The following is a 15,708-nucleotide window of genomic DNA, read 5'->3' as shown; positions in this document are numbered from 1 at the left end:
TCGCACATACAGCATGGCGTGGGGTAGCGGGGGGGGGGACAGAAGGCGGGAATGCCAGAGGCATGACCGTGATAGCTGTGGAAACGCAGCTATCTGTTGACGGGGTAGTGTTAGGCTCTCTCACAGCCACTCTCGCTGGCTTCACCTCAGACCATACCGCCCTCAGCAGTTGAGCTGAGCAAAGCTCAGCTCAGCGAGCCGGCGAGGCAAATAAATAAATAAACCACTCTTTATTGACAAATATAAACAAAAAAGCTTTTCGCTCTTATCTTACAAAAAATAACAAAGAAACAAACAGAAACACACACAAACACACACACACATATAAAACAAGGTGGACGGGCCCCTGTGAGCGCAGTCGACTGTCGACAGTCATTCAGGTCTTTCGAAAATGTATTTCTGACCACATTCGCTTGTAAATCGATACACGGCGACCGCTGTGTGCTGAATGTTTATAATACACAGCTATTATGAATAGCACCACTGATAGACAGTAGAGGGGGAAGATCGACCCCTCGCTACTGTCTATGATAGCAATCTTCTTAAGCGACCGTATGACCTCCGTTACATGGCCCATGGAGGTAGCATCTCTGCTACCTCCAAGCATGGCCAAACCATCGTCGGTCGGCTGGCTGTGCGAAAAGGTCAGCAGGTATCTGAAATGCTAAGACAAGCGAACTGTAGATGATTATAGCCTTGAGGGACGCTGTTGTTGACACGCAGACGACGAAGTGATTAAACAGCTGGTCTATGATAAGAGCAAAACTGTGCAAACCGCTCCAAAACCGCGGCGTGGACAAAGGTTTCATCTTGCGGGAGAGCCGGAGCGCTAACAAATATCCCTGCTAAATAATAGAATATCCTTTTGTAAATGCTCTTAAAAATTTGCATATCGTATCACGGGCGTAACGGTAGCGTAGGAAAGTTAGAGTAAACTAACTATATCTTTGCATTTCTGTCTAGCTCATCTCTCCAATTATCCCCATTATATATTTCTTTATATATTTTGAATGTGTATTTCAGTGTAATAATGGATAAATTAAACAGAAATGCGTTGTTCGAGTAGATGCTCTATTTAAAAACCGCAGTTATTGTTGCGAGTAGAATCTATATGTAAATATCGTGACACCATACTCGTTACAGACTGCGACGTAATCGTTGGACGCCACTAACGTTTAAACGTCAATGTCTCTGAAGCTACTATAATATAGACTAATTTTTTGAGCTTCTGCAATAAGGTCGCAGAAGCAATAATATAACATTAATGTCAGATATATTGTAAAAGCAATCTTTTACATAGGACAACCGGACGAGGTTCCAGGAGCGGCGTGCTAATCTTATTGCCAATTGTTGACGGTACATCTAGCATTTTTTGCCGGGATGCAGACAAGGCAAAATTATCTTTACCCTCTCAGGCTGTCCAGAAATATCTCAAACAGAGCTCAGTGCCGACACGTCGGAAGACACGTCACGTAATTCAGAATCCCACATGCCCGCGAAAAGCCGACGAAGTGTGGGGCGCCAGCCAGTATTTGCGATGCAGAAGTACGAATTTACCGAAATCAAAAAATAAATAAATAAATAAATAAAACATTTCCAAATCGGGCAAAGTAGAAGCGGCGATTCCGATGAACAAATTGATTTTTTCTGTCTGGACTAAGGAAGATGGCAAGCGTAGACCCCACTCTCCTCGAGGGTTCACGCGATATTGATAGACAGCCAATTATACAACCGGTAAATCAAATGCCTGCATTCTCGCGAGCCAGAGCAATAATTTCCGCTCCGCTGACCTACGCAAAAATCAAGTAATCTCTTGACGGGTAGCGCTGAGCTGTTGCCGTAAAGAGGCGCGTGGTTTACGACGATGAATGCCTGAGGAATGCTGAAATTGACTATTGTTTTACCGGCAAAAGCATTGAACATTAATCCCAATGAAATGTCTCAAACATCAAAATAGATTTCACAGTATACAGCAGCCAGCCTTTTCTCACACTCACAGCATTTATATTCTGTGGAGAGAGCGGGATGACATCGGTTCCAATGAACTAGTACAGTACATAATCAGGTCCCTCTATCTGATGGAGGGACTGTTTCAGAGTGACCGTAAGGGACTGGTCAGTTTCTTCGGCCGGGGGCGGGCGGTGGATTATGTTCTGCCGAGGTCAAAAAGTGGCTGACCCCCTATTCCAAATTTTGAAAACAGGGTGACCCCCCTATTCCAAATTTCGAAAACGGGGTAAAAACAGTGATTCTATGGTACCGTTCAGTTTTTACGGCCGGGGGGGGGGGGGGGCGGCAAAATCCAGGGGGGGGGTCATCAAATTTTGGAATCCGCAAAGGGGGGGGTCATCGCTTTTTCACTGGTAAGAAAGGGGGGTCACCACATTTTCATAAACATAATACCAACAATAAAGTTCACTTTATGCCATTGCCATGATCGACCCTCTTTACCAGCGGGCCGCCTTCGGCGGCCCACTACAATAAATATACATTATGTATTACCCATGACCCTCTTAACAGGCAGACGCCTTTGGCGGCCCACTCCAATTAGGTTTACTTCATGCAATGGCCATGATCACCCTCTGTACCGACGGGCCGCCTGCGGCGGCCCACTCCAATAAATTGACTTTATGTAATACCCCACGGCAATCTTAATGGCTGTGCGCCTTCAGCAGCCCTGTCCAGTAAAGTCTACTTTATGCAATAGCCATGATCGACCCTCTTTACCGGTGGTACCGGTGCCCACTAGAATAAAGTTGACTTTACGTAATGGCCCATGACCCTCTTAACCGGAGGGCTGCCTTTGGCGAACCACTCCAATAAGGTTTACTTTATACAATGTCCATGGACATGAGTTGTCTATTGAAATGAAGTTAAAATTGCCTTACAGTCGTCCTAATTAACAGATGTTTCAATGGATGTGGCTGAGAAGTTTGTGCACTGGCATCTCTGCTACACGAATAAAGTGCGCGGCATACCGGAGTTCAAATCCAAACCATGCGGGTAAATTTGACGTATGGGTTTTAGTTATTTTAAGCAGGGGGGGGGGGGGGTCATCAATTTTTTTCGTCTGACAAAGGGGGGGTCATCTTTTTTCACGAAAAATGCAGGGGGGTCTATATTTTTTTGAACACCGGCGACAAGATTTTGCCGGCCCCCCCAGCCGTAAAAACTGAACGCTCCCTATGTTTTAATGAAATTGTTGACATGTCAGTTGTAAGATAGGAATTTCAAAGTGTAAATCTTAAAGTGAATGTATTTCACACTTTCTATGCTTAACCAGATGTCCTGAACTGTTGTACAGAAATGGATGTCAATCATTAATATCAAAGAGGAAAAAGCAGTGAATCAAAAACTTTGATGGGTGTTAAGACTTGCCAACCATCCAATTAAATCTCCTGAGGAGCCATAGAGAGCTTTTTTAGCCAAATCTGATGTGTACAGTGTCTGAGCGGACCTTTTCTTGTAACATTGAAACCATAAAAGCACAGCTAATAATGACAAAAACTGCCTTTTTAACTGTTATTTTGTTCATAAAAAAGCATCTTTCTACAGAAAACCTGTGACACAAAGGAAAATAATTGCATCAATGAGAAGGAAAGATATCTTGTCATTTTTCTATCTCTAAAATAAGTCACTGTATCAAATATATATTGTGAAATATTTGTGCATGCATATGTTACTTTCTCATACTGAATTCTCATAGAGAGAACAGAAAAGTATCAGGAATTTGTCATCCTTTTCATATGAAACGCAGATTTCATAATGGTACACTTTCACTTATCAAACATCAAGATATCTCTGATTTATTAAAGTATGGCGCCCGAAGGGCGCGCCGAAAAATATGAAACATCCAGATATCTCTGATATATATGCCTTGTATATTAAAGTCATGCACCTGAAGGGCATGCTGAAAAATGTCTGATATATTAAAGTAATGAGCTTGAAGAGCACGCTGAAAAATATTGAACATACAGATATCCCTGATATATGTATGCCTGATATGTTAAAGTTGGGCGTGCTGAAAAATATGACTGATTATTAAAGTTACGCGCCCAAAGGGCGCGCCGAAAAATGCAACTGAATGATGAAATTTGTGGCTGACACTAGCATTTTAGGCAATGATGAGCCTGTGTCAAAAGTCAAAAACACACTGACCCCCCTACCCCCCCCTATTGGGCATTTCAAAAACATGGTGACCCCCCTATCACCAAAGTCAAAAACAGGGTGACCCCCCCTATGAATCCACCGCCCCCAGGCTGAAGAAACTGACCAGTCCCTAATCATAGAGAGTAGAGGGGAGAAGACTCAATATTGTCTTTGCAATACTAATAGAGTACCGGATATGTATATGAAGCCACAGTAACCTGTGGTCTATTCGGCTCTGCGTCCATATATTCGCCCCATAGACGTGTGTATATGTGCTTGAGAAGAATTCTTCTCACGCATAAATAGACCACAGGTGACTGTGATGAAGCGAGCGCAGGGGAAGTCACAATATGTCCATGGTCATCGACCATTGAGTATCGGGAAAGGAGGTCACATGATTACTCATGATGTGATATGTTGCGAAGCAACGTTGCTCTGTGGACAACCATGTGTTTTTAAACATATAATTAGAAAAAAATCGCCAAGATTGTTTTCGATAAGTCATATTAGTGATGTATATTGACCTGGCTGCTTGGAGAGGTGTTATTGATTTCTTTGTGCAACCAAAAATGGAGAAACATTCATGACACTTTCTCCAGTCCGTCAAAAACATGGCCATATGTATACCGTTCCCTTATGGAGGCCCGATCTGGTCAAAATTATGTTACATTAATTTTAATGAGACAAAATTTATTTTATGTATTCTCTACTACTTTTACTAGTACTGGCAATATTCCTTGAATTAATTAAACATATTTTAAATTGATCTTACTTGCTGGAATTAATATTATGTAGCATAAAATAAAATTTTACGGCTTTCTTAAATTAATTTTCTATTTTCTTGTAACTAATTTAATCTGTTAAAATTAATTTTATATGTTGGAATTAATTTTGTGTAGCTGAGAATTAATTTTATCAGCATATCGAAATAATTTCCATTTTTTAATTTGATTTAACCTGCTGAAACTATGAATAAGTAACACCGCCGAGTCATCCCCGGGCAAGGTGCTGGATCGGTGGGGGGGGGGGGGCCCAAAGTGTTGCGACATCCCCACGAACATAAATTGCCCGTGCTACCTGGGACAATAGTGTATCATTTCTCGTAAGATTATCAGGGTTACCTGGAGCGACATAAAAAATGCAAGGATGGAATTACAGGACGAATTGAACGAGCTGAAAACCGTGCAGGCTGACCTGGAAACATCTTGCTGTGAGCATAGGGGTTCGTAGAAATGTCCGTCTCCAGGGCTGGGGGCGGGGGTAGGGGTGTCTTGGTCTCAGCACATGTTTTTTCTTGATATAGTTTATTTTAATACGTTTGACTATGATATGTATTGCCAATAAACATTTATACTGTCAATCTTTGGTGCCTTGATCTCATTTTAGCACTGGTTTTGTTAAACGATTTCTTTTTCTCCGTCAGCGTTGCTGTGTCACGTATTTTTCCTTTGAAAATCGTACGCGAAGTTTTGTCACTGTGCTGCATCTATTATCTAATGCCAGTGTTCGCGCACAGTCCCTCTTAGGCTATTCAGCTCTGGGACTATTCGCCCCATAGACGTCGACGAGTGTACATAAGCGAGAAACACCTCAAGTCTGGAAATGAAATGGCTATTTCGTATAGGGATTGTTCCACCATGTCATCTTCGACGTTCGATTTTACCCATCGTCCGCTCGCACGACTCGTTAGCCAGACAGGAGTCTTCCACTAACCACGCCGTGCGGGATACCCCCACTAGTTTGATGGAATCAGAAAATCAGGCGGACCAATCAGAGCACGCGTTACACTCAAAGATAAAACCACGCCTACCTTCCGAACGCCGACCACCGCACTGTTTGTGCACAGCTTTTCTCTCGATTTACTTACTGGTTTACTAGACTTGGTTCAAGTGCGTGATTGTGAGCATGTGAGTTGTGTGAACGTCTGGAATGCAATGATATATGTTCTGTTTTCATGTGAAATGTGTGAGTAGGATTATGTGAACGCGTTGAGTGGGTGAACGCGAGACGGGAGTTTTACCCGGCACAAACTAACTCACTACTGCTATAGCTGCACAGACTAAATAAAAACGCGTTCGATCGCTACCAAATTTTACACGAGGAACTTTTACAAATCATTTTATTTTTTGAAAATTCACCGACTTGAACCAAGTCTCTGGTTTACCTTCGTCCTGTGACACCCTAATGGCTCAAACGGAGATTTAGGAGTGGGAAGGCAATCTTGCCCGAGTTTAATACAGGATTTGATTGTCATGCATGGGGAAATCTTACTGCGTGGTGGGGATAAAGTTACAGGCGATTTTCTCGTCATTCAGAGAGGTGGCGAAAAGTTCCGTTTCAGTGATCGTGGGTTACGAAATGTATGGCAACGCTTTGTATCGTGTGAAGCGTTAGATATCTCCCAAAGAAAAAAAATCGACGAATAAATATGGCGATAGTGTAGAAGATGACTTTGAAAAATCTGACGCTTGTAGTCTATGAAAAATTCATCGATGATTAAGCTAATATTGCTTGCTGACGCTTGTAGTCAATGAAAAATTCACCGATGAGTATATTGTTTGCTGTGATGAATAGGTCAATTTTTTTGAACAACACCCAAACAAAATCCGGTTCTTTGATTTCCAGTTCTAGCTTATTTCACAAAGTCCTAGTCCATGTTTTCGAGCCATGCTTCTTCCCGCGGCGTGTCGATTTTCTGTTCTGGTAAATCCTGTTCATCGTCTCACAATGTTTACAATTTTCCAAAGATATGAACAACAGAATAGCTGCCGGCCGCGCCAGTTGACAGGACCACAATGTCTGAACAACGTCTGAGTAATGGGTTTATCGTGAAAGAACTTTTCTATTTCGCGCTGCGATCTTTTGAGTTTGGCGGGTTGACGTTTTCACATTACAAGTTGAGCGACAGCTGGGAATATCTTGCTGTACGACGCGCTGGCGGCTGGGCCTTTGTTTTGACGTTTTGAACACATCAGTGATTTCAGCAGTAGATTTCAGTAGCATGAAATGTGAACAGCGACCACGAATACTTGTAAATGAAAAAAGTGGGAAAAGACCTATACTACTACATTCGTAGTAACCGATTATCTGATTGGCTATTTACTGGTCACATACAGTCGTGTGGTGGCGCTTTAAAAAACACGATTTAGGGGGTCTATCAGCCAAGGTCTGATTTCGGGAAGCATCCAGCTGCCCGGAGCGGAGACCTTGGCAAGCGAAGATGGATTTTACCGTGAAAAGTAGCAAGTTTATCTATCATGTAACCGTCGACCGTTCCCTATCATTCTCAAAATTCATACCTGGTACTTTAAGTACCAGGTATGAATTTGGTTCACAAACGCTCGTTTCGTGTGATTTTCGGCCGAATTCGACGGACTCATCGCTAAAACGTAAGCGTGAGCAACATTCCTGTCACCTTACAGCACAGGCGACCCAATAAGTATTACTGAGTTTTTCACACTGTTTTCTCTATCATTTTCTCTTCTTTCTTCATGCTCTGAATGATCGGAATAAATAAAATAAATGGTTCGCATAACCTAACCTAGCCTCTGTGACTCTTTATTTATTTTACACTCCATTACAAGGACGTATATCTCTCATACACACATGCTGTAATTAATTAGTCAACACAACTAATTATGCTAATAAGTGGACTTATTAGGGATTTTACGGGTTGGTCAACATCGCGAAAGAAAGGAATGGTTACTCATCACTATCTTTCCGATGTTGACCAACCTCTAGAAAGTGGTGAATCTCAGTCTGATGCCGTTGATGGCGTTGCAATCAGCGATGCATGCGGTCGGCGTACCATTATGATAATGAGTTGTGTTATTATAACGGGGGACGCCAGAAATGCCTAGTTTGTCAAAACACGGCTGATTTCTCCTAAAGTTGTCATTTTATCGTGATATGAGAGTGTTTTTTGGACAGTAGAGAGTCTTTCGCATCGAACGAGGTAATTAACTGTAGGATTCGTGTTTATTTTTCGACCGGAATGGGCAGTTTTCTTTGCAGGCCGGATAATTCTGTTTCTTACCTTAGTGATAAGGCTACAGAAGAGAACGTCGGAACGTAGCATAAACAACACTTTACAAACTACCCAGTAAACAGCCTGTGTACCACAGGCGTGATGTTTTCTGGGTAGTTTCTATAAGTGTAGTTTATTCTACGTTTCGACGTTCTCTTCCGTAGCCTAATCACAAGGTAAGAAACAGAATTATCCGGCCTGCCAAGAAAACTGCACGTTCTAGTCGAAAAATAAACACAAATCCTTAATTGAGTTACCTAGTGAGATGCGGAAGGATCTCGGCTGTCCAAAAAACACACTCATGTCACGATAAAATGAAAACTTTCGAAGAAATCTGCCGCGTTTTGACAACATCGGCGTTTCTGATGGCCACCGTTGTAATAACGCAACTCATTAACATAATGGACGGTGTCTGCACATAGAAAGTGGTGCATCTCAGTCTGATGCCGTTGATGGCGTTGCTCACGGACCAATCAGCGATGCGGACGGCGTACAATTATGATAATAAGTTGCGTTATTACAACGTTGGACGCCAGAAATGCCCAGTTCGTCAAAACACGGCAGATTTCTCCTAAAGTTGTCATTTTATCGTGACATGAGAGTGTTTTTTGGACAGTAGAGAGCCTCCCGCGTCGAAAGAGGTAACTGACTGTAGGATTCGTGTTTATTTTTCGACTAGAACGGGCAGTTTTCTTGGCAGGCCGGATAATTCTGTTTCTTACCTTGGTGATTGGGCTACGGAAGAGAACGTCGAAACGTAGAACTACACTTAGGCCGTGTAAATAAAATTCTTTGTTTGCCGTCCTTGGATTTTTGAAAAATCTACCAGCCAGCCAGCAAAAAAAACAAACACAGAAAAAAAAACACAACACAGATCAATCGCATAAACTCTAACTTTCCCATCGGTTCATGGGTCACAATATGAAAAAATCATCTGTTACATTTACAATGCAGTGTTTCTTATGCTCTTCATTAGCACGCTGAAAACAATGCGTGGAAACAAAGGTTATACTTGTGTAAATACAACAAGCATACTTAGAGTTAGGTGAGTCTGAGTCTGAACAAAAATTCCATAATAAACAATGGCAATAAACACTATACCAGTACAAAATGTACAACATGTACAGTGTGATAGTAATCAACTGGTTGTGTTACGAAGATCTACAGATTGTCTCTGACGGAGATTTATGCACTAGGTGGTCATAGGTGCCAGTAAAAGTATTAATTAAAATAACAAGATCTCAAATATGAATAAAAAGCATATTTGCGACAAATGCAACTTACGTATACGAGGATGTTTACAAGTTTTGAAGAAACAAAATATATTTGAATTAACACCTAATGAAGGAACCTAAGAATTTCACGTAATGGGTTCAATTTTGCAACGTGTCTAAGTGACATTTGTATATTAATTATAACACGTAAATTTAAGATCGAGACCTGTATTGATGTTTACGATTGGACGTATATTTTTATCTTTAATTTATATCTATCATGATCAAAACCAAGCTTTAACCTCAGTTAAAAATCCCATTCTAAAATAATACGGGAAAGGACAAGAGAGAAAAATACAACAGACAGGGCAGGAGGACACAACGACCAAAGAGTAGTCCAGGGCATTTAGACAATTGGAGAAGCGTAGCTTGGACGGCACCTGTCAAGCTTGTCTACCGAGAAGTAAAGTCTATATAGTACCAACGAAACACTATTTCGAAATGTTGGGGTAAGCTTACAACAAAAAGGTGTTCTTGCAAAACCTGAACATTCCACATATTAAACTGCAAAAGTTACTGAGTATAACAAAGTATAGATGTCACTCAGAAAACAAATGCTAAACATCTGGTAAAAGGTGAAACTACTGTCTCTTCCATACAACACAGTCCCTCTATCCATAGTGGATAGAGGGACTGTGCATACAATTAGAATTTTTGCAGTAAGAAGAGTGGGTAGCTGAGCAAATCATAACAGCCTCGAGTACAAATCCTCCTTTTTAAGTGTCAAATAAATACAAGTCCTGAGCACAGTTTCTGTTGAGTTAAATGCTCCATTAGCTGTAACTTTAAAGGCTATTTATTCTGAATTTTGTGTATCAACTAGTCTTTTACCCGAATTCTAATAGCGCTGATCTCGGTGTCAGGTTTGTTACTATATATAGCTGCGCGCGCGACTTCGAACACCGCTGCCTGAAAATCGGACAAATTGTGTTACTGCATGCGCGGTCGTTGTTGCAACTTGTAGTCTGAGCCATAAATTCATATGAATTAGTGTGATTTTCTGTATGCATTATGACGCTAGCAGGTTTTTATTTCATCGTTCTTGCTGAAAATGCGGACAAATTTTTGCACATTAATGAAAGAAAACTGACGTTAAGTGATCAGCGCTATTGCATACTAAAATGCTGAATATTCTGTTTGTCAAGACAGCAATGCCGAATGGCCATTGCTATTTTTGAAAACTGAATTCTAATCCGGACTTATAAAATGACCACATCGTTTTTAGCACAAAAACAGTGTTCAAAGTGAAAGCAACTTATACTGCGTACGAACTATTTGGAGCATTCAACAACGAACATTTCACCGGCGGTAACTGCTTGCCCCACCACCGGGCGCGGGCTGCTTGCCCCCTCGTGATCAATCGCGGATCGCGCAGAAGCTGATGGAAATTCAGTTCCATTCCTTATTCGAAGCTAAACCAGTCAATAATTGTTTTCGATCCGTGTTGTATGGAGACCAAGCCAATACAGCGCACTTCCGCCGATTTGGAAACTTTTAGGGAGAAATAAACTTGTGAGACGGTCGATCGATCTTCACTTACGGTAATACTGCAGTTCACTACAACAGGAGGTGCACATATACACTTTACGTACAGCGGTTGATATACCCCTTTACGATAGGTAATCTGATTTGTATCGAAACGATCGTACGACATTTGCGTTTTTGAGACATTTGAGTAAGTTGCTGCGTCATTGCCAACAAAGGAAGGACTCAACGCGTCGTATTTTCGAGCATACGATCTGTGTTTGTTTTTCATATTTCGTCCAAAAACCTACCCGCACGCGGACGGCAAACAAAGAATTTATTTTACGGCGCCTATAGAAACTATCCAGAAAACATCACGCCTGTGCTGTGTACCTACCACACGGCGGCCGGCCGCGGTGTATATCGAGTCACAAGCGACTATATGTGCAGGTATCTGCAAACAAAAGTCCAGCGAACCGCCAGTAGTTGTGGTCCTGAAGAACGCTACTGTTGACACTTTGACAGCAAACTTATTAAATAACACTCAATGCTGGTCAATGATAAGAGCAAAACGGTGCAAACGGCTCTTTAACAGTAGTCAAAGGTTCTATATCTAGCGGTTATGTCATCGAACAACCCTGCTAAATAATAGAATATCCTTCTGTAAATGCTCGTAAAAATTTGCATATGGTAACATGAGTACGAGCGGAAGCGTAGGAAAGTTCGCGTAAATTAACGTTTTGGCATTTTTTCCCTCAGTCATTTCTCCCTTTATCACGTTTTATTGTTAGAGTTTACTTGTGTTTAATAATGGATTAACAGAACGGAAATGGCCACACGAGTCGTTTCTGTAGCTGCTCTACGTTTTAACCGTAGTTATTGTTGTAGTCATGAAGTATATATGTAATCCACGCTCACATGTGCGGCACATACACGACAGACGTTTTCCTACCTTATTAACGTCAATGTCGCTGTAGCTCCCATATAGTTAAAAAACAATTTTTAGAGCTTCTGCTGGACGCCACTGCAGAGGCAATAATAATGAAAAGCAGACAATGGTCACTTGAAGTTCCCGCAATCAGTAGTGAAGTTTGAGAACTAATGTATGTGAAATGTAAGTATCCTTGCACTACGGTAACCAATCGGAGCATATGTCGTATAATGACACTGAAAGACAGACAAAGATTCCTCGTATCATGTCTCTACTTCAATGGACGGGCAGGATGACCTTTGCAATTAGCCAAACAAATACAAATCAAGATCGGTCATTAATTTATGTTGAATAGTATTGTATGATATGAAATGAAGGAAGTCATTTTAGGGTCTCGTCACTATATTGAAGAGGGAGAAGTGTTAGCTTTTTGCCCAAGAATAGAATGGAGCTGCCGTTGGTCGATTTAATATCTACACCTCAACGATGAGGGTGGTATCAGTCAAAATTTTAGAGTTAGAGAGGGGAGTTACTCAAATTCATCATGGTTGAGGGGGGGGGGGCATCACTCAAAATTTCTGAGTTTCAGGCCGTAAATAGTGACAACGCATCACAAACTTGATGACAAAGAAAAACAATTTTGCATTGCTACTCCATTTGAAAAAAAAAAATTGACGCAGCTCTGACAGTAGAAAAAGAAAATTGCTGTCACTGTGACAGGAAAAAAAAATTGCTCCCATACCCATTTCCTCCATACACCCCCCAAAAAATCAAATGGTTCTCCCCTAATTCCTTTACAGAGGCCTCGAACTTGAAAGTCAAACTTTTGCTCGAACTTTCCTCAAGAAAACTTCAAACCAAGACAGTACTGTCCATTACCGTGGACGAAAACGACAATTGCCGCGCGGTGTTAAAAAAAATCGCCGCGCTCTGTTAAAATAATGTCCGCGCTGTGTAATTTGTAAAAATCGTCGCGCTGTGTCTATTCTTCAAACAACTCTCTTGTCCTATGCATACCACAGGGAATACAGTAATCTTATTGTTTTGATTGTGATGATGATGATGACGATAATAAAAAATATTAAAAAACAATGTGTCATTCCTTGCTGTTGTTTGTCTATGTTGTAGATAATTGTAAAAGAAAACCGTAATCATGACCAAAAAACGACGTAGGTCGCCCAACGTCACTCCCGTCCTATTATACAACCGGAGTGACGTTGGGTGACCTACGTCGTTTTTTGGTCACGATTACGGTTTTCTTTTACAATTATCTACAACATCGACAAACAACAGCAAGGAATGACACATTGTTTTTTAATATTTTTTATTATCGTCATCATCATCATCATCATCATCATCATCATCACCATCATCATCAACAACAACAACAACAACAACAACAACAACAACAACAACAACAAGATTACTCTATTCCCTGTGTGCATACCACGCGGCGGCCGCTATGTATCCAACCACACGTAACTGTGCTACAGCCCTACGCTGTAGGTTCGATTCAGATCGATAAATCACGAAAACTTTTATGCCATGAAGGATATTTATTATTGTTCGTCGAATGGCTTGATGTTTTGAGCCTTCTATGTCGCTTCACCGAAGATCATATGGTAAAGTTATTTATTCAGTTGAACCATGGAGGTAGTAGGAGCTACTTTAGCCTACTACCGCCATGGTTGAACTTAGGGATGGACCATTTAGATCTTTGGAGAAGGGTGGTGAAAAACAAAAAAAAATCAAAGCAAAAAGTTAGGGGGAAAAATCTGCAGACTAGTTTACAAAAAAGACATAGCACATCACAACTCACTTGGAAAACAAATTCAAAAATTTACATTTGCAAACAAATATTCATAATATTTGATTGTGACCACGCCCACTTAGAAAAGTTAAATACAAATAAATGTAATTGTAAAATTTACAAAATACAGCAACAGTAAAGACCTTTGAAATCCTGATGTACTCTGCTAGACTATCATCAGTTATCTCATGATAGTTCAAAAAAGGTGAACCCATCAAAATGAAATTGCAAGTCACAATAAAATAAAGATATAAAAGCTCACGTAGTATCTAACCATATAATATATTGTTTAATTTGGATGGGTATTATGACAGGGTTTTCACTAGGATATCTGACCGGGCAGAATTTGAAAGTACAGGGGGAGAACACGTGAGAGGCTTAGGGGGAAAGTGTCACAGGGGCTTTCCCCTATCTTGCATGGAAAGTTTTAAGATATTGATGTGTGCAATGGTGCAGTCTGGTGCAATGTGAGAGGTGTTTTTTAATTTTTTTACTATGTGAAACTGTTATAACACCCCAAGGGGGAGAGCACGAGAGGGGGTTTCCCCCTCTCGTATTGGAAATTTCGGGAAATTGATGTGTTTAATGGTGCAATCTGAGAGGAGTTTCAGGTTATTTTGCACTCGGTAAAACTGTTTGAAAATGACATTGAACACTGCAATATTTTTTTACATTTTATGCATGATCAGTGTTTGTGTCACAATATTCAACAACCAAACAATGACAATACAATTTGTGAAAAACAGTTCTGTTTGCCAGAGACTGAAGATAATAAATATACAGGAATGGAAAATCTGTGACCTTCTTGTGTCATTTCTCCAGCTGCCAGCTTCTAATGAAAAGCATGAATATGGTATGTTTAACTGTCAAAATGGTCATTTAACTGAGGTAAATGAAAACATGTTTCTGTGATAATAAAGGATGAATTCACAACAGTTCAGTTTTGTCCTAGATCCTGTGAAAATTTTGAGAAATTGATGTGCGCCACGGTGCAGTGTAGTGCAATCCGAAAGGTATTTTAAATTTGTCTTTTACCAGTAAAACTGTTAGAAGACCCAAGGGTGGGAAAGCACGAGAGGGGGTGCCCCCCTCTCGCATTGAAAATTTTGAGAAATGGATGTGTGCAATGGTGCAATCTGAGATGTGTTTCAATTTGTTTCGCCAAAAAAATTGAGTAACCCCGCCCCCTTCTTCCTCTCCACATTTTGAGTAACGCCCCCCTGAAGTTTTCAATTTTTTTAGTGCATGACCCCCTCCCTTGTATTTCATTATATTTGTTGTTCCTCAATTTTTCATGGTCAACTTGTACATCTTCCTAATATATTTATATTGAGAGAATAATATATTGATTTTAACACTAGTTTATTGACTCCTGTCTTGTGTTTTAAAATTTTCACAATTTACAGAAGTCAAAAAGTCCCCTTTAGATAGTGCCTATGCCATTGAGATATTGCAACAGAAATCCTGAAATATGATTTCTTGGGTCAGAAAAGGGAAGGAAAACATTGAGTGTACGGAGGTGTAAAGTAGACCTATGTAGTGCATGCTTATATCATAAGTGCTGGGAAAAAAACATAAGAATTGCTTGTGGTAAAAACATTTGCGCCGCCTATGGCGGCGCGCCGGCAAAGAATATATGAGAATAGGGTTTCCAAATTTTGCTAATTTCTGGTGCATTGTGACAATTTTTTTTTCACTTCTGTCTGTTATGACAATTTTTTTTTCTCAGGCCATGACAGGATCAATTTTTTTTTTCTTCTATCTCACCTGGCGACAATTTTTTTTTTTTCTCAAATCCTCCATACCCCCCAGAAATCAAATGGTGTTCCCCTAACTTTTTTACGTTCAATGCATACCACGCGGCGGCCGCTATGTATCCAACCACACGTAACTGTGCCCTGCGTACGATGCTGTGTGTTTCCGTATACAACGTACGCTGGGGACACAAAGCATCGTACGCAGGGCTAGCCCAGGCGCAGGTCATTGATGTACTGGTACACCATTCCGACCAGCGCCTAATTTATACCACGGTCCCTCCACAAAACGGTCAAGA

The sequence above is a fragment of the Ptychodera flava genome, chromosome 18 (assembly GCF_041260155.1).
Source record: "Ptychodera flava strain L36383 chromosome 18, AS_Pfla_20210202, whole genome shotgun sequence".
In the NCBI taxonomy this organism is placed as follows: domain Eukaryota; kingdom Metazoa; phylum Hemichordata; class Enteropneusta; family Ptychoderidae; genus Ptychodera; species Ptychodera flava.
This window is presented reverse-complemented; position numbering follows the sequence as displayed.